Source organism: Globicephala melas, chromosome 9 (assembly GCF_963455315.2).
Source record: "Globicephala melas chromosome 9, mGloMel1.2, whole genome shotgun sequence".
In the NCBI taxonomy this organism is placed as follows: Eukaryota; Metazoa; Chordata; class Mammalia; order Artiodactyla; family Delphinidae; genus Globicephala; species Globicephala melas.
Window position 1 is genome coordinate 88,683,935 of NC_083322.1, and position 22,398 is coordinate 88,706,332.

The following is a 22,398-nucleotide window of genomic DNA, read 5'->3' on the forward strand; positions in this document are numbered from 1 at the left end:
ACAGCTACACTCGTCTGTATTGTCTATGTCTGCTTTCCCACTATAATGGCAGAGCTGACCAGTGCCAACGGGGCTGTATGGCCTCCATAGCATCAAATATTTACTGTTCGGCTCTTTACAGAAAAAGTTTACTAACTCCTGACCTACAACGCTTTTTAAAAAAAAATTACTGTTATACTTGACATACAATATTATATTCGTTTCAGGTGTACAACACAGATTCGATATTTTCATACATCATGAAATAATCACTAAAATAAGTCCAGTTACCTTAATTTTCTTCTGCTCACAAATACCAGGATCTGGGGGGGGCAATTAGGGATTTAAAGAGTGAGCGCTCATTTTAAAGAAGCAGATCTTGGGAAAAAAAATTCACTCTTTGATTTTCATTTCCCAGAAGCAACCATTTTCAACACTTCTGGCATTTCTCCTGTCCATGTTTCGAAATAACATGCTTATACTGCTATTTCTTGATTCTTCAGTTTTAAATATTATTCATATATTTCTTACTATGCCAGATGTGGATTCTCCTTTGCTCTACCTCTTAACGTATTTATATCACATATTTTTGCTAAATCTGTATCTGGCATTTACAATGCCATGACTATGTAAACAGAGCAAACTTTCTAACCACTAAAGCCTTCCAAAAATAGAAAAATATCTTGTAAGGTTAGTGTGTTCCTGTAAGTAACTTCCTGTAAATCCTGGAAGGCAGATATTTTCTTATTTATCTTTGCATCTCCAGTACCTTCTACAGTGCCAGTGTATGTGAGGTGATCTTTAAATGGGAATGTTTATTGTGAAAGAGTCTGGTACTTACTATTTCCCAAGAAAGCATCAAAGTAGCCTCATGGGGAAAAAAAGAATCAGAATTCTGTTAGGTTTCCTGACTCTTAGTTAGCAATTTAGTGTTATTGTGATTTGAGATTATAGAGAGTGGTAGAAAAGAGGAAGAGCTGTACAAACTCTCCAGTGCCTCAGGCTTCCAAAGGGCATCCCAAGGTCCTGAATGTGTGGATGGATATAGCACCCATGTGTCACGGCGCACGGATATGGTGGCTTGGATGCAAGTGAAGAGAGGATGTCTCACTTAGATTCAGGACATTTTCACTTCTATCTATTGGAATGCCATATAAATCTAATGGAATGCCTGGATTTCTACTAATGTTCAGACGGAACTTGGAGCAGAGCAGGAAATGGGATTCTGTGTAGAACCAGAGAAAATTTTATGTAACTAAGAGCTATAGCAGAATCAAGCCAGGGCCTTTATGTAACTTTCAAAATAATATCTTGACCTACAGCATGACCACCTTTTCAGTAAGCTTTTTTACTGGGATTTTATAATCATTATTTTGCTTTACTTTGTAGTAATGATGACTCTTTCATTTACTCGAAATTACAATTATTTAGTCTAACAATTTGTCTCTCAGTATAAAATGGGGGAGGAGGAGAGGGTGTTATTTTTTATTCAACACAGTGCCAGCCTCTGAGTAAGATGTTTTACCACATGAATTTAAGTAATATACCATGAAAACCAAGAAAAAGACAATCAGAAATTTTCTTAACTTTGAGCTATAGGATTATTTTTCAGTGACAAGACATGGACTCTCCCAAGATCTTGTATAAGACTAATTCCTATTTTGTTACAGGACTATAGCCTTGGTCAGGGGTTGCAAACCTACAAAAGTGCTTCAACTGAACATGCACAGAATTTCAATAACCATGAAAGTTTAAAAGAATTACGGTTCTCTTGCTGTTCTTGAAAAATGTTACTTCTGTCACTAATGGGTCCTCATTCAACATGGTCACAAGGGCGGGAGCTGAGAAGGTTTTGTAATCTGTGTGCCCTCAGTAACGTGTGGGTCTGCAATCCTTGGGCTCTATGAAATCTCAAGATGATCAGATCAAAGTTTATGGTCTTAATACTGGTGGTACTATTTGTTCCCACTTCACTACTTAGGGTAGCTTCAGGGAGTGGAAGTTACGTTTTGATGCTTTGAGAAACAGGGCATATATTTAGGAATAATAATAATAATAGAGAAGACTTTAACACACTGCGATGGACACAGCTTTGTCGTGATGATGTCCAGCAATTCACTTTTTTAACTCCCATCTTCTTGAAATTGGTCTTCCATTTTCATTTATTTGCTTATTTGCAGAATGTTTGGACTATATTTATGAGGAAAAAGCCCCAATGGGGCATAGATTCTATTAAAAAGGTAGGGCAGAAACTCAATGGAGAAAATATTCTTTTGATAGGATACCAATGAGGAATATATTAAGTAAATGATTAATGTTAGAAAAAGTATTACCATAGTACATGATTAAAACCACAGGACAGCATTTCCCTGAATTCCCTGAGGATCTTTGTAAATCACTAAAAAAAAAACCCAGGCCTTGATCTGAAAACCAGAAACTTCAATGCAGAGTCTGTCGATAACAGTGTGTTGATACTTCCCATCCACCCTTGAACTCAGGATGTCCAGTGAACAATCTGAATACGGGTCGGTAGAGGCTGTTCTTTAATATATTTTAAATGCTAAAGAGAAAATTAAGCATTACTACCCACGAGAAATAGGTAGAATATAGTAAAGAGGGAACTTTCTTATCTTGTTTTGTTAAGACTATTAGCATTACTCCTCATGTAATTTTTTATCCATATCTGCATTTTAGCACTTAACACAATATTTTTTAGTTTGCTTCCATGTTTCTCTTTCCTAAAAGTCTTGAACACATAATCCAGTCCAGTTTCCTTTGAATCCCCAGCTCTTAACACAGTATTTGGTATTTGGGTGTTCAGGAAATATTTGTTGAAAGGATGAATATATCAATTCATTAATCATACAACAGGCAACTTTTGAGGTAATTAACTATTACTACTCAAATGTTCAAATTTCAAAACTTGGATCGTAAAACAATCTAAATAATTGGTCTCTTCCTTAATTTCAAGTCTGCGCTTGCTCGCGCACGCACGTGTGTATGTCTGTGTGCGTGCGCATGTTTTCTACCATCTCCTTTCACTTGGCATCCTCTAAAGATGCTTATGCGGCTGACATCATCCCACCGACGACTGGGCCTTAGGCTTGACAAAATGCCCAGCCTGGCCCAAGAAGCTTAGGGAAGTTACAGTTCACTGCAATAAGCATGAAAGGTAGATTCTTAGCCAAGAACACTAGTATTTCAGTGTGGTTTTTTCAGTCTTACAGTGGGAGACTTCAGTTGATGGCCGTAACAACCTGCTTCTCCGAGGTAAGGTCCTACCAGGTGCAGGAAGCACTTGAACCTAATCAAGACTTTAGTACCCTGCAATCATGTCACTCTGAAATTCCAGCATAATTACCTTAACTGGCCTGAGTAAATAAAAAGCTGCTTCTCACAGGCCAACTCCCCTGGATCTTCCATTTAGATGGCCGACTCTATTTCTTGCTGCGCCACCAGGACCTTCCTGCTACATCGTCAACCTGCTATATAACAGTGACCAGGCGTGAAGTACTCTAGCTGCATTTGTCACACTGACCAGTCTGTGGGCACAACCCATCATCAGAATGGTTCTTTCACTTAGTGTTCATCAGAATTGCCTGAGAAACTTGTCCAACATATATCCCTGGACCCTGCTCCCAGATATTCTAACTTAGTAAGTACAGGATGGATCCAGTTCACCTCTGATTTTAAGAAGCACCTCAAGGGCTTCCCTGGTGGTGCAGTGGATAAGAATCTGCCTGCCAATGCAGAGGACACAGGTTCAATCCCTGGTCTTGGAAGATCCCACATGCCGCGGAGCAACTAAGCCCATGTGCCACAACTACTGAGCCTGCACTCTAGAGCCCGTGAGCCACAACTACTGAGCCTGCATGCCACAACTACTGAAGCCCACGTGCCTAGAGCCTGTGCTCCACGACAAGAGAAGCCACCACAATGAGAAGCCCACGCACGGCAACAAAGAGTAGCCCCCGCTCACCGCAGCTACGCGACCAAAGATAAATAAACAAATAAATTAAAAATTTTTTAAAAAAAGAAGCACCTCAAGGGACTCTGATGAAAGTGGCCCACAGAGAACACTTTGAGAAACTCTTCATTTGAGACTAAATTATTCTTTATTATGCACCTTTTCTATGGCGGCAATCCACTAGCAATCTTCCCTCCCTTTTCCCAGATCTCCACACGTTCTTCAGGAATCTTCTTTGGTTGTAACTTAGTTTTCTATATAATCTAGGCACAGACATATAGCTATTACCCTTTTGTTTTTAAATGTCTCCCATATGCTTTCCTCTAGATCAGCAGTTTTTGTGCTATGCTCCATGGAAATTCAGGATTGTATAAAGCTTTTCTAACGGATTTTAAATTGTTCATATGTAAAGAAACGTTTTCCTTTGATATGTACTTTATTTGGAGACATACAAAATATGTACAGTTTCCACAACCTTGAACAGAAAAGGAGAAACAGAATGGTTGACAACTTCATAATGTAATACACTTTATGAATGTCTGCCTAATTTAAAATAAATACTTAAAAACTCGTGATCAGTGTTTCCCTCTACAAAACTTCCAAGAAAATTCACAGGTGACAAAAGCGTAAGTCAGCTAAGATTATATCCTAGGTTCACTGCATAGCAGGCAGGCTTCCCATAGGTCTTTGATTACTTTGCAGCTATACCCACTCTCCAATCAAAGACAGGCTCTAATTTTTAAAGCATTAGGGGTTCAGCCTTCACTTGTAATATTAGAAGTATGAGAATTAAAGGCAGAGTCGTTTCCAGAAGCCTATATTTTCATTAAACCAAATTCTTCTATGCTTCTGTGTTTCCTGTTTTCAAATGCTTTTCATTCTTTTGTGAGGATCTGGTTCATTAAGATGTTTGAAATGTGCATCCTTTGGGTATGCTGAACATAAAGCCCCACATGGTTGGTCTGCCAGAGTCCATCCCCTGTGAATGAAGTTGAATGCACTTGACTGAGCAACGATGCATGAATACCCTTAAAAAGAAAGGCACTGGTGATGGAGCTTCAGCTCCACTCTAAGCATCAAACCCTTCAAGATGCAGTGGAACAGTCTCTGCCAAGTCAAAAGGCAATGCAAACATAAACTATCACCTCTAGCTACGCGGCCGGAGAAGAAAGGAGGAGAATGAACGCATGCTCATGATGAGGTTGCAGTGGGTCTTCAGAACAAGCCAAGCTAACTCAGCAAATGTTTATTGAGCACCTTCTGTGTGCGAAAGCATTAATGAAAATGTTTATATTACTGTAAGACCCAGAAAGCTATTCCATTCACTGAGACATACCCCAACCTCCAGGCTTGTCTCCAGAGGACCTGAAGGAGAGTTGTCTGGTCCAATGTGAGATGGTCCGATTGGACCCTGCCCAAGCCCAATCCATAAAAGTCTGATTGGAACAACTGGCCAAAAGATCGGTACTAAGTGGGAATCAGTAAGTTTTGTGTGAGGGGCAGGGTCCACAACATCAAATGATCTGGCTAGATCGGTGTTTTTCAAATTGCAGGTTACAATATCAATTAATGTCTCAACCCAACACATTTTTTAAAAACATAGAATAGAATAGAGGACGGGGGGGTGTCAGCATATTACAAATAGTAAGCCAAAGCACTGTTTCATGAAATATGTACTAGTGTGGGAAGAGAGGCAGGATGAGCGTGTGTGTGTGCGTGTGTGTGTGTGTGTGTGTGTGTGTGTCCTAGGTTGTTACGTGAATAGATTCTAATGGTGAGTAGGGGTCCAAAAAGTTTGAAATCCACTGAACAAATGATCTACTAAAATCTTTTCCAATACTGAGATTCCACAGTTCTCAAATTTTCTAATTTCTACATGATTTTTAAATTACCTTGTATCAGTTATACTTGTATACAGTTTTAAAACAAATAATTCTACAATTTTTTTTAAAAAAGATCAAAATTCCAAATGTTACCTCTTCCCTTTCCAATTTCTATGCCCTAAGGGAAATAGTAAATGCTTACATTAATTTAGAGGTAAGAGATCGTTCATTCTGTTTATAGTTGTTATTCATAGTTAGCTCCATATTTCAAAATAGCGTGCTTATACTGTTTCTTGACTTTTTTATCTTAAATATTATCTATTGGGTTTTTTTAATGAAAGTTGAGTACTTAGCTCTCTTACCTCTCTCTCTCTCACACACACACACACACACACACACACACACCCTACTCTAACATCTAATCCCATTAGTATTAAAATTATTTAAATCAATTATTGCTATTTACATTAAATGACTATATGACTATTATTTCCAGCTGAACATGTAGGGTAATACGATTATATATTTTTGCTTGCTTATTTTTTGTTATTCCTGGAGTTATTAATAGCTTCTTTTTCATTTCTTTAGTTTCCATGTATACCTCTTATTCATATACAGACTTTCAACAGAACTATAAATACTCTCTCAAAACTGTTAAACACATCTGGCAGAATGTCAGTTTCATTACTTCTTAGAGACTTCCCTCTTGATTTCCTCAGCCCTTTCATGCCAAACTGAATTAGTGTTTCTCTTGACCTGAATCTCTGCTGTCATTCTGGGTTCCCTCTTTACCACCATTGTGGGAATCCCCTTCATCTTTCTCCTGTGTTGGATCTCTTTGGATATCTGAATCCTACGTCATCATCTTCTTTCTTGGCTTACTTCTTCTATTAGTGGAACACCTCCTCCAGTAGTTTCTTGAAAAAAATGTGCATGTGGGTCAAAGATTTGGAGAACTTTGTACCTAAGTCTCACAATTGATTAAAAGTTTGACTGGGAATGGAATTCTGGGTTGGTAACCACTTTCCCTCTGCATTTTAGGGAGATTGTTCTATTTTCTTCTCGTTTCTGGTGTTACTATTGAGAAACTGAACGTCATTCTGATTCCTAAACCTTTGTGTATGACCTGTCCTTTCTTTCCAGAAGCGTTAGCATCTTTATTTTGTTCTCAGAGGCCTGAAAATTAATGATTATTGTTTTGCTGTGGGGTTTTTTTTTCCCCATTATTCACGCTGGGTACTTAATATGGAAACTCAAACCTTTCCATTCTGAGAAATTTTTGTGCTATTTCTTAGTTAAGTTTCTCCCTCATATTTTCCTACCTCTCTATTTCTGGAACTTTTTCCTTCGGCTATTTTTCATACTATTCTCTCCTTTCTTTCTATCTCTATTACTTTCCTACATACTGAAATATTTCCCCATCTTCTAACTCTTCTGTTATATTTTTCACCTCTGCTATCACATACTTCATTTTTAAGATATTGTCGTTGTCATCTTCTGAATGTTTCAAGTATGTATTATTTTCTCTTACCTTTCAAATTTTAATTATAATTTTCTAGTGTTTTCTGCTCCCTGCCTTGCCTGTGTACCTTCTAAATTCCTTTTTTTTAAAAAAAAAATTTCCCCTTCAGTTCTGTACACACTATTTCATGTTAAACGGTTTTTTCCCTCAGTTTTCTGGTGACCCTTGGATCCTTGATCATATTTAAAGATATTTAAAGATTTAAAGATGAAGCACTGAAAAATGGATAGTGAGTGGATAGGGCTTTCAGACTTCACTGATTGGACAGGGATGCAGCCATTTGTTGGGAATCCCAAACCATCAGTATCTGTTGGTTTTTCTCTTGGGTTGATCAGTACCCCCCGAAGAGGAATTCTCCAAATTCCTGCCTAGGGTGTGCAAGCCTCTCTGTCAACATTGTTTGGAGCCGTGTAGTCTGCAGGAAGAAAGAATTGCATCCATTTAATACATAGATTTACCCTGTTTTCAGGGCAGTGCTCTGCCTACAGGTGTGTCTACTGTCCTTGAGGCCAGAGTCCTGATTCAAAGGGTCACCTTCCATCTTCTGCCAGGCTAAGAGAGGAGTAGTTGCCTGGTATGGAGTACGGGAAGAGGCCCTAAGTAATCCCCATTTGGAGTTTCAAACCAATTCACTTTCAGATTCAATTTCTGGGTGTTTTGGAGGTTCCTCAATAAAAGTTTACCTGCTCCTGGGCACTCTTCACTATAAAATTAGTCTTCAGCTTTCTGTCGTCCCACTATTTGTTTTTCCCTCCCAAAATGTTGTTGTAATCACCTTCTCTTCAATTCTCCTTGTCTTTTGGGGATTTGGGCCTTTAAATTTTTATTTTGGTGGAGTTTTATTTTGGTGGAGAGGTTAATAGATGCCATGTTTTTTAAGCTTTTAAAACGATTATATTTAATGCCACCTTTTACGTATGATTTTTCACAAATGAATTTTCAATCCTCAATTCCAATGCTGTGCAATAAATTTAGGGTGGGTAGCTGCTTAAGTTGGCGTGATGTTTCTTACAGGTGGTATTTTTAAATGCAGTTTGGTACTGAATTATCAATACAGCATTTTTGTCTAATTCATTAGACAACTGGTTTTAATTCAGTTAAATTCTGCTTGATTCTCAACAGTGAGAAAGCAGGATTGCATTGGAGGGTATATTCCTCCTTTCCTCCCCACTCCCTCCCCATGGCTTTGTGCCCTCAATACAGCACACAGATATGCTATTCCCAAGCATAACGTGGGATCTGAAAGAGAATGCAGACAGCAAAGTAGAAATCAATTTATCTAATGCATTGGTCTAGCAGTGTCTGCCTTGCACTCAGTGTGTGTGTCCTTTTTGTATCAGAAGTGAACTTGTGGTTGCTTTACTGGCTTTCTTTCCTCACTGTACTTAGATTAGTTGCCATCAGGTGCAGGGTGCAATGCAAGAAAATGAGGAAGCAGGGTGGAAAGAAGGACTTTCAGGGAATTCCCTGGCGGTCCAGTGGTTAGGACTCCGCACTTCCACTGCAGGGGACACAGGTTCGATCCTTGGGCGGGGAACCAAGATCCCACACGCTGCATGGCGTGGCTGAAAGTAAATTTAAAAATTAAAAAAAGAAGGAATTTCCTGACTCGATGTCTGTACTGTCTTACTAAATGCAACCTGGAAGCAGAGGAAAGATGTGGGCAAAACACCGGTGACTGAAGTAGAAAAGAGTTTTCCATAAGGAAGAATGGGATGAGACACATCTCTTGTCAAATCTTCTTTCTCTTTCCTTTCCTCTTTTCAGATACAGGTGCAGTGACTAGGGAGAGAAAAGTTCTTCAGTGCAGTCATGCGTCAAGGTCTCCCACCCAGATCTTTCATTCACTCTTAGAAATGTCACAGAACACCAAGAGATTATGAATTTTATGATTCCACTCTTTTATCAAAACTAATAGATGTAATTTAGGTAAACTTGATATACTTTAGTCTTCATTTATGAGAGTCCTTTATGCTTTTCATCATACATCCTTGTCACTGATAAAGTCTGAAATTTACATAACCAACCTCGCTATTCTGGGACGCAGCCTTGCTCCCCAGATTAGATGCACTGTGACCAGTGCAGACACACCTCCCACTGTGGAGGACAAGGCAGCCTGGAGTGCTGGACGGAACACCAGCTCTGTGAGCAGATAAGTTCAAACTCTGGCTCTGTCATTTATGAGCCGGTTGATTTTCTTTGTGTGTGAATTTACGTGTCCTTTCAACAGAAACTGAAAGCTATGTAACTTCATTGCTTCTTTTCTTCCCCTTAGTTTCCAGAAAATTGGGAGCTCAACCATCACTCTGTTGTACCAGATGACTCATTTCAGGGAGCTGGTAGAGTCTTTTCCCTTTGTTTCCCACGATGATCTTTACTGTGTTTGATTGTCAGTGTCTCATGTTATATTTCTGTCTGTTGTAAACCAGATAAAGTCATCACGTATGAACCTAAAACACTTTTTACATATTGATGCTTCTGTTGATGTCACTAATCCAGGCTGACCTTTCTCTGCACGGCTCTTGATGCCACTTTGCTCTCCATCTGATGACTTTTGCCGGGTGAGTGGTGTGACATGCTGATTTCAGTTCATTTTATTTGCTCCTTTTTTTTTTTTTTTTTTTTTTTTTGCGGTACGCAGGCCTCTTACTGTTGTGGCCTCTCCCGTTGCGGAGCACAGGCTCCGGACGCGCAGGCTCAGCGGCCATGGCTCACGGGCCCAGCTGCTCCGCGGCATGTGGGATCTTCCCGGATCGGGACACGAACCCATGTGCCCTGCATCGGCAGGCGGACTCTCAACCACTGCGCCACCAGGGAAGCCCTATTTGCTCCTTTTATAGAAAGGTGAGTTGGTACTGATTATTTAAAAGCCTGGTTTTTAAAGTTGTAGAGTTTTCTGAAAATTAATGTAAAGGGGGAGGTGTTTGGAGCTACAGTTTTCACTTCCTATCAGAAATCATACAAGTTCATAAACTAAGGAATTTTACTTAGAACTGCCAAGCGAGCATTAGATTCTATTTCTTTTAAGTATACATGCAATCCATTGAGCAAGCATTTATTGAGTATCCGTTATGTGCCAGACCTGTCCCTGTCTCTCGGAACACAGACATGAAAAGACAGATCTTGTTCTTGAAATATCTGGCAGTCCAGTGGGAAAGACTAATAAAAAAAATGAACAAGTACAATAAAGTATGATAAATGCTGCAGTAAACTGCTATGGGATCATGGAGTTGAAGTCAACTCTTTCTAACAGGAACTGATTCTTGAATGTTTTTGAATATGTTTAGCTTTCATAAATACCAGTTTCCCAAAGTGGTTGGGAACTCTGCTCTTACCAGCCACGTATTTGTATTTTAGTGATTCCACATCCTCACCAACACTTACTATTGTAAGTGTCCTTCCTTTAGCCATTCTGGTAGGTATGTCATATATCATGGTATCTCATTCTGGTTTTAATTTGCATTTTCCTGATGAGTAGATATTGGTGGAGGCAACAGGTGTGGAAGGGTGGGAGGTCATTACAGACAGGGAAACCAACATAAAGAGGAAGACTCAGAGGCTAGAGATAATGAAGGATATGAGAGGTACAGAGAATGGTAAGAGATGAGACAACAGAGGAGTCTAGGAGTATAAAAGTCTTAGCACAGCACACAAAGGTCGAACTTCCCATAAAAATCACTGGAAAGTTAAACCATCAAAAGATTTTTAAGGGCTTCCCTGGTGGCGCAGTGGTTAAGAGTCCGCCTGCTGATGCAGGGGACACAGGTTCGTGCCCCGGTCCGGGAAGATCCCACATGCCGCGGAGCGGCTGCACCCGTGAGCCATGGCCGCTAAGCCTGCGCGTCCGGAGCCTGTGTTCCGCAACGGGAGAGGCCACAACGGTAAGAGGCCCGCGTACCGCAAAAAAAAAAAAAAAAAGATTTTTAAGTAGGAGATAAATATAACCAGACCTGTAGTTAAATGATCCCTCTGACAACAGTGTGCAGGACAGATGGGAGGACACACTACTAGAGGAAACAGCTAGGGAAGGAGACAAAGAGAGCCTGGATAGAGGCAGTGATACCAAGGACCATGCAAAGAAGTGGTTTAAGAGACATTTAGACAACAGAATTAGCAGGATTGACTGGACAAGGCAGGTGAGACGGAGTGCAGAGCCCCAGATGGCACACGGGATTCTGGCTTGGTAATGAAATAGATGGTGATGATATTTACCAGCCTGGCAAATAAAGGAAAAGAAGCAGATACAGCCTAGGATATGATGGGAGAGGGTAGCAAAATTCATTTTGGACATGTTATATTTGTTTTTTTGTCTTTTTGTTTTGCGGTACGCGGGCCTCTCACTGCTGTGGCCTCTCCCCGTTGCGGAGCACAGACTCCGGACGCGCAGGCTCAGCGGCCATGGCTCACGGACCCAGCCGCTCCGCGGCATGTGGGATCTTCCCGGACCGGGGCACGAACCCGTGTCCCCTGCATCGGCAGTCGGACTCTCAACAACTGCGCCACCTGGGAAGCCCTTGGACATGTTATATTTGAAGTGATGGGAGAGCATCCAATTAGATAGACATTTTTCCTTCCCTAGCCTCAAAAACCTATCCCAGAAACCAAGTAGTGTATCCCTAGGTTTAATATTTCCTTGCCTTAGAAAAGAGTGAAGAGAATTTTGTTTTCAAACCTTAATCCATAGGAACAACAGAGCTATATTTCTAAAGGGACAAAGGGACCCTGGGGATTGAGAGAGGAAATAAAAAGGAAGTGTCACAGCCTTTGAGAGTAGGAAAAGGGCCCTCTGAGAAAAAAAATCTGCAAAACAAAGAGGGATGCTAGGACGGGCATTGCTATATGTCTCTCAGAGTGGCTGGCAGTAGTCAAAAGCAAGACTGCATAGCAGAGAACAAAAGTATAAGAGTCTGAGCTCTGTAGATTACATACTGGTCATCAGCATGTGTAGGGTGGTTAAAGCCATGGGGAAGGGCGAACTTACTCTAGGGTTGCTTATAAGGTAAGAGGAGAAAAGGGCCAAGATGATGGGAAACATCAGTGTTTAGGGTTTGACAGTAGAACAGAAGGAGTCTGAAAAAAGAATGCCCAGAGACACAAGAAGAGACCAGCAAAGAGCAATGGCATGGAAGCCAAGGAAGAGAGAGCTTCTAGAAGGAAGTCGTCAATATGGTCAAGTGCTGGAAAGAGAAGTTAAATAAGGTGAGGATTTTAAAGAGTTAGAAAGTCATTAGGGACTTTGCCAGAGGCATTTCACCAGATTGATGGGTTATAAGCTTTATTCTGGGGAGCTATAAAGTGAATGAGCAATGAAGAAGTGAGGGAATGTTTTATATCCTTTTATGGGGTTAAATAATGAAGTGGATAAAATATAAGGTGATCTCTAAGAGGGATTACAAGTTTGGGGGAGAGAATTTTCCTTTAATATGGTAGAAACTTTAGCATAGTAAAAGGCTATGGAGAAAACAGTGATAGAGAAATTGAAAAAATGGGAAAGAGAAGAGGTTAAGAAGAAGTGACTGAGGCATCAGAAGGAAAACCAACAGAGAGGGCTAAGGGAAGGGAAGGTTGTCCACTATACCAATTGCTTTTAAAAACTCATGAAACATAAGGGCAGAAAGTATTCTGCTGTGTTTGTCAACTAGGACATCAAGAATGGCTTTTGGAGAGCAAGTCAATTGCGTATTGAAGGCAGAAGCAAGAGTGCAAGGCGCCGAGATCTGAAGGGAATATGGGGAACCGAAAACCGAAAGTTTAAGATTACGTTGTCAAGACACTTGCCCGTGATAGAAGAAAATAAGTCAATTCACTAAACCTATCACCTCCACCAGGCCCAGGGCCTCCATGAGTGGCCAGTGTACAGGGACCCTGCCTTGTACACTGGAGTGGGGTGGGCACTAGAAAAGGGAAGTGAACTTTATGGGCACAGATATCAATCAAGGTGGGACAGCTAAAGTAATAACGTTGACTTGCTCTTGGTGGAACCTCTTCTTGGGGGAAATTAAAAGTCTATTCATGGTTCAGTGACAGAAGCACAGTGACACTATTGGAAGAGATTTTATATTTTTCGATGGAGGAAACATTCCCCTTTTTCTTGGAGATTAATGTATCTCCCCAATAATTTAGCTGTTGAAATAATGTTCAGAGACATGCTCTCTGCTAGGCTGCCTTTCAGAAATCACATTTTTCCTTTTCTATATTCCTCATTATTTTGAGCCATGAATAGGAAAGAAAAGGGCCATGAAGGAGCTTATAAGCCAAATACTTTTGTTTACACCCTCATGACCTCAGAATAGCTAAGTAATCAGTCAATACCAAGAAATAAAGCCAAATAAGTTAACAATCATTGAATGAAGTCTAGCTTGTTTTTGTGTCAACTTACTCATTCTGTAAGTATGGACACTTATAATTATGTCCTTAAAGCAAATGAGGATTTTCAAAAGTCAAGTGTAACCATGGGCTGTGGCTTTTATTAGTCACAGCCTCCAGGAGTGTTGATTCAGCTGAGCAGGAAGCAACAGGAGCATTCTGACTTAGTTAGTAGTCATGTGTGGGGGAAGGGTGTGGGACTGGGTAGGAGATGAAAGAAAAAGATAAGCAAGTAATTTTAAAAAACACCTTGTATTATGATTTAGAAAGTAGCATTTATTTTTTTTTATGCTGTAACATGTTCAGTTTCATAATGGGTTATGAAATTTGCTACATTCCTTTAATGATATCTGAGCAGACTAAGAGCAGGGAGGAAATTACCAAGCATGAGTGTAGGCAATTGGTGATAAATACTTTTGCAACACTTAAAAATATTTAACACCCTCTGCCTTTGTTCTGTAAGGGCATACTACCATTCCATTATGATTTTTAAAATTTTACAACTCAAGTTGTTGAGTGCCATGTCTAGTCTATTGGAGATAAAGAAAACAAAACCACCATTACTGAAAAAATCTCAAATAAGGATATGTTCATCAATTTGGAGATAGCCTGCCTTTCTGAACACTTGAGAACATTCTTGAAAAATTTGAAGAGTGTAAAATTTAAATTACTTTAAAAATTAACTTAAAGAAAAAAATTAAGAATTTAAATTGTAAAAATACAAGCAAAAGCCAAAGCTAACATGAGATAAAAATTTGGGTCTTAAGAATCCTTTGGGTATGAATAGACAATCTTTCTGAGAGGAAAGGGTTTTTGGCCAAATTTTTAAATTCCACTTCCACCCCATCTCACCCACTCCACAACTTAATACAGCGCCTGATGCATATGTATTCAAGAAATATTTATTGAGGACAAATGTGTACCAGGCATTTGTTAGGGGATAGGGACACGGGAATGAGTAAGAAGGTATCTACTTTCTGTTGGAGAGTATAAAGACTAACACCAAAAAAAAAATCTATAAACAAACAGTTTAATGATGTGCTCTATACATTAACACCTAGATTTTATAGATGTTGCATCAGAAATTGGTAAAATATACAGAGTGCCAACTATGCTGAAATGTCCAATGGGTTCAATGGGTCACAAAGGACTTTACAAGAGGTGTCACTGGGGAAAGTGATCAGACCAAGAGAAGAGACATCTAGATAATGAGATAGTTGAGCATTCCACAATCAAACTGTCTGGGCTCTGCCTGATGGCCCTACAGCAAAGCCCTCCATGAAAAAGCCCAGCCTCCCTACACAGAGCCTCGAATCAGCATTTAGTGCCTGCTTATAAATATGGGCAGAAAGCCAAGGATCACCAAATATCTGAGGAGAGCTTCCAATGTGAAAGACAGAATCCAAAACAAACAACAACAACCCAAGAGCAAATTGGGAAAAAGCACAATTTAAAGAGAAATAATGTCTAGATATCATAACTGATATTCTTAGGACAAATAAGAAAAGATGATGTATTCACAAGTAGGGATGGAGAGCTACGAAGAAGGACATTCAGAGAGCAGAAGAAATTTAATGTGATACTAGAAATACAAAACTCAGTAGAAGACTTAAATGACAAAAGTGAGGAAATATTCTAGAAAGTAAAACTCTAGATGTTGGACTCTAGACGATCCAGCATTCAAATCACAAGAGTTCCAGAAAAAGAGAACAGAATAAACAAAGGAAGGAAACAATCAATGAAATACTTTTCAGAATTTAAAGATAAAAGTTTTGAAATTATGAGAGTCCACTGAGGGCCTAGCACAGCATCACAAAATTTCAGAGTCCAGAAGAAAAGAGAATCTCTAAAGTCCCTGGGGTAGGGGTTGGGGAGGGGGGAGGATTACATTTGAATAATCTAGAATCAAGATGGCATCAGACTTCCATTGCAAAACTGGTAGCAAAAAGATAATTAATGAACACTGCTCCCAAATTTTGGAGGAAAATTTACTTCAACCTAGAATTCTATACTCAGAAAAACTATCAATCAAGTGGTAGAGGGGACTAGAGTCTTTTTTTTTTTTGCGGTACGCGGGCCTCTCACTGCTGTGGCATCTCCTGCTGCGGAGCACAGGCTCCGGACGCGCAGGCTCAGCGGCCATGGCTCACGGGCCCAGCCACTCCGCAGCATGTGGGATCCTCCCAGACCGGGGCACGAACCCGTGTCCCCTGCATCGGCAGGCGGACTCCCAACCACTGCGCCACCAGGGAAGCCCTAGAGTCATTTTAAGACATACAAGGTCTCAAAACATTTACTTCTCCACCATCCTTTCTGAGATTGCTACTGGAATATGCACTTCACCAAAACTAGAGAGTAAGGCAAGAAAGAGGAAAGCATGCAATACAAGAATTTTGAGATCTAACAGAGGAGAGTTGTGAGGGAAACCACAGGGTGATAGCAAATGGAAATGCCAGGATGGCAGTTAATACAGGCCTAGAGAACACCCAGTCCAGATGGGAACAAAACAAATCACACTCAAAGAAATATTATCCCCAAAATAAAATTAATAGGATATCTTAGTGTTTAAATGTATTGAGAAAAAATACAGATTTTCCAAACAATTTGAAAATGAAATAGTGAGAGAAATAGAAAACTAAACCAACAAGTGAAGGAGATTATTAGTTAAGGAAATCAAAAAATTATACAAGAAAAGAAATGAATTAATAGTACACTACATGGCTCAGGTGGGAATACACAACCACAATATTGAAAATGGTGAATACTAATCTAACTAAGAATTATAACCATACTGGGAGGAAAAGGAAAGTGAGGAGGATGTGTAAGATGTCTTGAAGGGTGAGAGCATGAAATACTTATTAAACACTTGTTTTCTATAATGAGAATTTAACAGATAGGTCTAACTGGAAAAGAAAATCAGAAGAGAGCAGTATAAGGATGCTACTTAGAAAAAAAGGGGCAAATACCAGGAGAAACATCTAAAAGATTAGAAAGTAGTTGCCTCCAAGAAGCAGAAATGGGGGTATGTGCCTACAAGAAACCTGACTTCTATTTAAAAAAAAAAAAAAAGAGAAAACTTGGAGAATTACCATACTTCACTGAATTTCAATGTACTAAGATGCACTATTATTTTATGTACCACAAAGAAAAATAATGCTGAAAAATTAGGACAAAATGCCATCCTATAGCTTAGAATTTTTTATATTGATTGAAAGAGCTATTTTGGCTTAGATTTCTTCTCATATCTCACTATTGTACATACATAAAAAAGAACATGTAAATTAAATAAATTAACCACAGTATTTCTAAAACTTCCTTAGAGAGTCCAACTCTTCTGAGTTGTCTTGGACTCAAAGTTATTGATCTCCATATTTTTCCAGACAGTATTGATCTCTGTGCTACCAGAGTATTAGCAATATACAGCATCTACTAAAAGAGTGCTTACTTAGCCTTCCTAAGTAAGCCACTTAATATTTTAATATTGCGTTTGGGCTTTCTTCCAGGCTGCTGACACCCACTCTGCAGCTTTTCATACTGTCATAATTTAATTTTACCAGAAGATGTCAATAAAAGTTGATTATATTCCTTCCTCAAATGGTCCTTCAGTGATTATTGAATAAAACACCAGAGAGTTGCAGTTGTCCAGTCATATCACCCTAAATAATAATCAAGTGTGTGCAAGCAGATAATAATCACTATGTTAGAATGACTTCCTGGCTGACAGCAAGTGGAAGACACCATCAATTATAAGTGTATCCCAACTTCAGACATGTTAAATATAAAACCAAAAAAGCTCCATAATTATCTTCAATACAGACATTAAACCCTAGAAGAATAGGAGGAGGATGAAGAAAAAGAGAAGAGAAAGACTATTCTAATAATCCAGACAAGAACTAAGGCACAAGCAGTGAGGATGCAGAGAAGAAAATGGACACTAGGCATATTTAGAAATTACAATCAACAGGTCTTGGTATTGATAGAAAGTTTGAGGATGAGGGCAGAAAAGGAGCAGAGGATGACTGTAGGACTTCTAGGTTATATATCTGGATAGGGAGCAAAGAAAGTACTAGGGGGAACATTAGTTCAATTTTTGGATACAGTGAATTTGAGGTTTCATTTGACATCCAGACAGAGTTGTCCAGTAGGCAGTTGGATGTATAAATCTGGAGCTTAATAAAGTTGCTTAGTCTGCAGATATAAAATTAGGAGACATCAATCTATGGTACTGGATCATATTGCCCATGGACAGCCAGAAACCAAATCAACACAAACAAACAACAACAAAAAACCCCCAACAACCAGTACTGTATTGGTTAGTATTTACAAAGTACATACAAAGAAGAGAATCTACTGTGACTAGTTTAAAAGGAAACAGATTTATTACAGAATATTAAGTGGCTTACTTAGGAAAACTAATGAAAAAGACTCTCTCCTAAGCTTTTAGAAACAATTCCCAAAGGCACACTGCGGAACTGGGCAGCTGAAGAAGCTGCTGCCTTTAAAATGATCAGACATCTGTAAAATCAGGAAACTGTCTGCCACATCAGAAACTATTGTTACAGCCACCTGCTCCAGAACCCCATAATGTCCACTAAAATCTGCACCAGCAAAAAATAAAAATTAAAAAGCCTCATGCCCTGAGTCCCTCCTCTCAAATTAGCTTCAAATCTAAGTCTTGCACAAATGTATCTACCTGACTGGCAGAACTTAAGTTATATCCAGAATTCTAGGATATCTAGAAAACTTTTGTTGTTGTTGTTGTTGTTGTTTGGTGGGTGGTGGGGATCTGGGGGGGTTTATTTGGCTTTCTGGCTTCCATGTGTTAGAAGGAGGCTGGGAACTGACTCACTTTGTTATAAAGCAGAAACTAACACACCATTGTAAAGTAATTATACCCCAATAAAGATGTTAAAAAAAAAAAAAAAAAAAAAAAAAAAGAAGGAGGCTGGGCTGAAATGCATGATGAATGAGCCAAACCACGTTACCTATCATAAGGATAAAAACAGAACACTGGGGAAAATGAACATTGAATGTGTAAATCAATCAGGGGAAGAGAAGGCATGGTCAGAATGGTAAGCACCACGGTGAGCACACTACAAGGAAAGCCAGTAGAAAAAGGAATTTTTAGAAGAAAAAATGAGTGGTAAAGCAGCATTAGAAGCTGCTAAGAAGTAAAAGTTTGAACAGCTAGGTAAGATTTAAAGAGTGTCTGATAGAGTCATCAAAAACAATACCCTTTGGTGACCTTGGCAAAGGCAATTTCAGAGAAGTGACTAAGGAGAATGTTTGAAATGGATTAAAAAGCGAACAGGAAGCATAGGCTGTGATTTCACAGAGTTTAGCCTCATCTTAAATGTAAAGTAACCTCTAAGAGCCTGAGTGTCCTCATCTGGTGAGATGGATTTATATATACCCTGTAGGTTTGTTGTAAGTGTAACTTAGTGTGGCCAGGCCTTTACCACCAGAGTAGAGGGTTAATTTAAATATTAACCTCATTGTTGCACCTGGGGTCTCCCTAAGCACCTCCTGGCTGTTGGGGTTTAGGGCGACTGAATCGTTCACCCCCTCATCACTTCCAGCTCCTTCCAAGTTAAGTACCTACTCATGATACCTATGGATATCAAAGTATCCGTTTTATTAATGGTAAAACAGACATGAAGAAAACAGCTTGGGCCTGAGGCTGAATTGAACTTGCACTCCCAGCTAGACCCTGTCCCATCTGCTCACCATGTGGGAGATAAACATGAGAAAGAGCCATAGCCCTTACCCATCTTTGAGGAAAGTAGCTGCAGATCAAGAACCAGGAGATAAGGCCCTGTCTGGTAGGAAAACATGAGGAAGAGCCAAGAAAGGGAGGGAGAGAACGATGGATGTTTCCTCCATGGTACTTCTCAAGGGCATGAACGTGTCTGTAGAAACCACAGAGGGGAAGAGAGGGGTTCTCCCTATCTAAGGGTTGAGGGTATCTCTCACTGCCCACAAACAAGATGGCTTCCACATCATAATCCATGCATGGTGGAAGCAGAGCATGGCTAGGGTGGACCTCTCCTCTAGTCTATTCTTGTTTCTTTTTTATTGCCGCATGCTGGCCTCTTACCGCTGCGGCCTCTCCCGTTGCGGAGCACAGGCTCCGGACGCGCAGGCTCAGCGGCCATGGCTCACGGGCCCAGCCGCTCTGCTGCATGTGGGATCTTCCCGGACCGGGTCACGAACCCGTGTCCCCTGCATCGGCAGGCAGACTCTCAACCACTGCGCCACCAGGGAAGCCCCATTTTTATTCTACTCAATTCAGGGATGGTTGTATGAGTTCAAATGGAGACCATACTCAAGTTACCTCTCATCTATGGAGGAGAAAAAGAAAAAGGAGGTTTTCAAGTACACTGTGATTACACTAAGAATATTAACACTACTCAGAAGAATACGTGTAACAGAGAACAAACCTGACTCAATATTGGATCTATTCCTTTAGCCCTAACCTTTGTGCTCTGTTGCCGTGCTTAGTCATTCTGGCTCTGCACCTTTGAAAAGCAATATTGCCTAGAGGCTGAAATATACATAATAGTCCTTTCTCAAGACTCTGCCTCCCATATCCTTGACCTGTTAAGGTATAACACTTTTCATTCATATAGAGATAAAAAGTTGCAGAACAGAGAATAACATTGGTCTTGTTGGAGGTTTACAAGAACACTGTCACCTGACCTACTTGGACAGCTGTAAGAACAAGGGATTATTACATCCACTTTGGGGTCTGGCCAGAACCAAGAAATATGCAACAACCAATCACTCGTCCTCCCCTTTTAGTATAAAAGAAGCCTGAATTCTAACTCAGGTAAGGTGGTTCTTTGGGATGCTAGTCTGCCATCTTCTTGGTCTGCTGACTTTCCAAATAAAGTCTCTATTCCCTGCCCCAGCACCTCATCTCTCCATTTATTGGCCTGTCATGCAATGAACAGTACAAGCTTGGACTCTGTAACATAAGCTTCCAGAGATTTATTTATGAACTACTGAGTTCATAAATCATGTGGTTCACAACCATAGCTGTGATGCAGGGATCAGAAAGGATGAGGAAGCTACTGCTGCCACACAACTGCCTGTCCACACCCATAAAGCTAGTGGCCGGACACTAGAACCACTTCAGAAGAGAACACCAAGGTCTTTGCTCACTAGCCAAAAATCGGCCAAAAAATAGAAGGAAGATGGCTTCTGCTTCACTTCTGCTTTCTACATGTAAAGCAATATGTACACAATAAAATTCATCCAAAAGAGTCAGGCAATGTGGTTTCCTGCTTTCCAGCCTCTGCACTATAGGAAACCACCTAAACAAGACGGAAGTGGATGCTGAGTACCAATCAGCTATATCCAACATACACACACACACAATCCATGACGACAAGATGACTGGCCCTTCTTGTTATGTGAATTTTCTGCTAACCATTACAGAACACAGGCTGGAAATAATATCAATGAGAAAAATGGAAAGTTATAATAAAAGTTCCACATTTCACACGGGCTATAGTTTTGGCCTCTAGAGTTCCTGGTTACTGACGTCCTGTAAGAGATTAAGTACATGTCTGATGGGCAGCTCCGTGCTTTCAATTCTCTTGAGGTCCAGGCTCACCCATGTTCTCTGGTACTCTACAGTAAAGAGTCTGATTCCATTTTTGATATTTGATGGCTGACAGTTTTCAGACCTTGCAACTCTCCCCCTCCCCCTATGCCCCCCATCTGGGCAAGCTGATAAGAAAGCCCACATGCTCCCAACTTTGGCAGTGGTAGGAAGTTCAAATCTTTGCCAGCATGAGGGAACCCTCACCCAAGCCCCACCTTCTAACAATTATAAAAGCCCAAGCCAGTCTCCCCTCCCTGATGTCTCAAGCTATTTTCAGACCCACTTGGGAGTTGCCCTACTTTCCCAAGAAAGCCTTATTGTGTGAGTGATAAACCTTGCATATCCTCTCGGTCCACGTGGCAACATCAGTCTTGACATACGAACCACAAAATGGAACATCCATCTTGCCCCTGAGGAATGCCCACAAGATACTCCACCCCATAGCCCCCCACACCATACATCTCTGACTCCATCTTGCTTCCAGTTTGTCCCTGTTCCCTACCTACAGACACCGTCAAAGCAGAATTATATTCCTTTGTCCTGAGTGGGCAGTTGGCCTCTCTGCGGAATAAGATTGGGTGAAGCCCAATTAACCAGGGCTCTGCTTTGCCCAAGAATGTTCTTCTCAGAGCACTTCCTCCCAGGGACCACATTCACCTTTCTCCCCATTGCCAAATCCAGATTAATGCCTCATGCCCACATGAAACTCTCTTACTGAATTATTTCATCCATAATCACTTGCCGCTGTCATCTGTGTCCACTCATCCCTCTGCTATGTTCTTTAGGAGTTAGATGCCTGGCTTAGTACCTTACTTCACCTCAAGACTCTTTTAACCTGGGAGCACGAGAGGTACTATCCTCAAAGTTCAGAGGCCAATGATATTTACTTGTAAACAAAAATCCTGCCTTTCATCATGGTTATCCTTCACTGCCAGTCCAGATTCAGACCTCTCCAGCCACCGTCTTCTCCCATAGTTTCTTCTTAATACTGCTCATTTTGCCTGGAATAGACTACCTTTAAGATCTTCATCCGGATAACGCCTTCTCATGCTACTAGACTCTGTTTAGAGCTTTCTCTTCTCTGCCAGGGCTAAGATTGCCCTTCCATTGTCCCCACTATAAAGGTAAATAA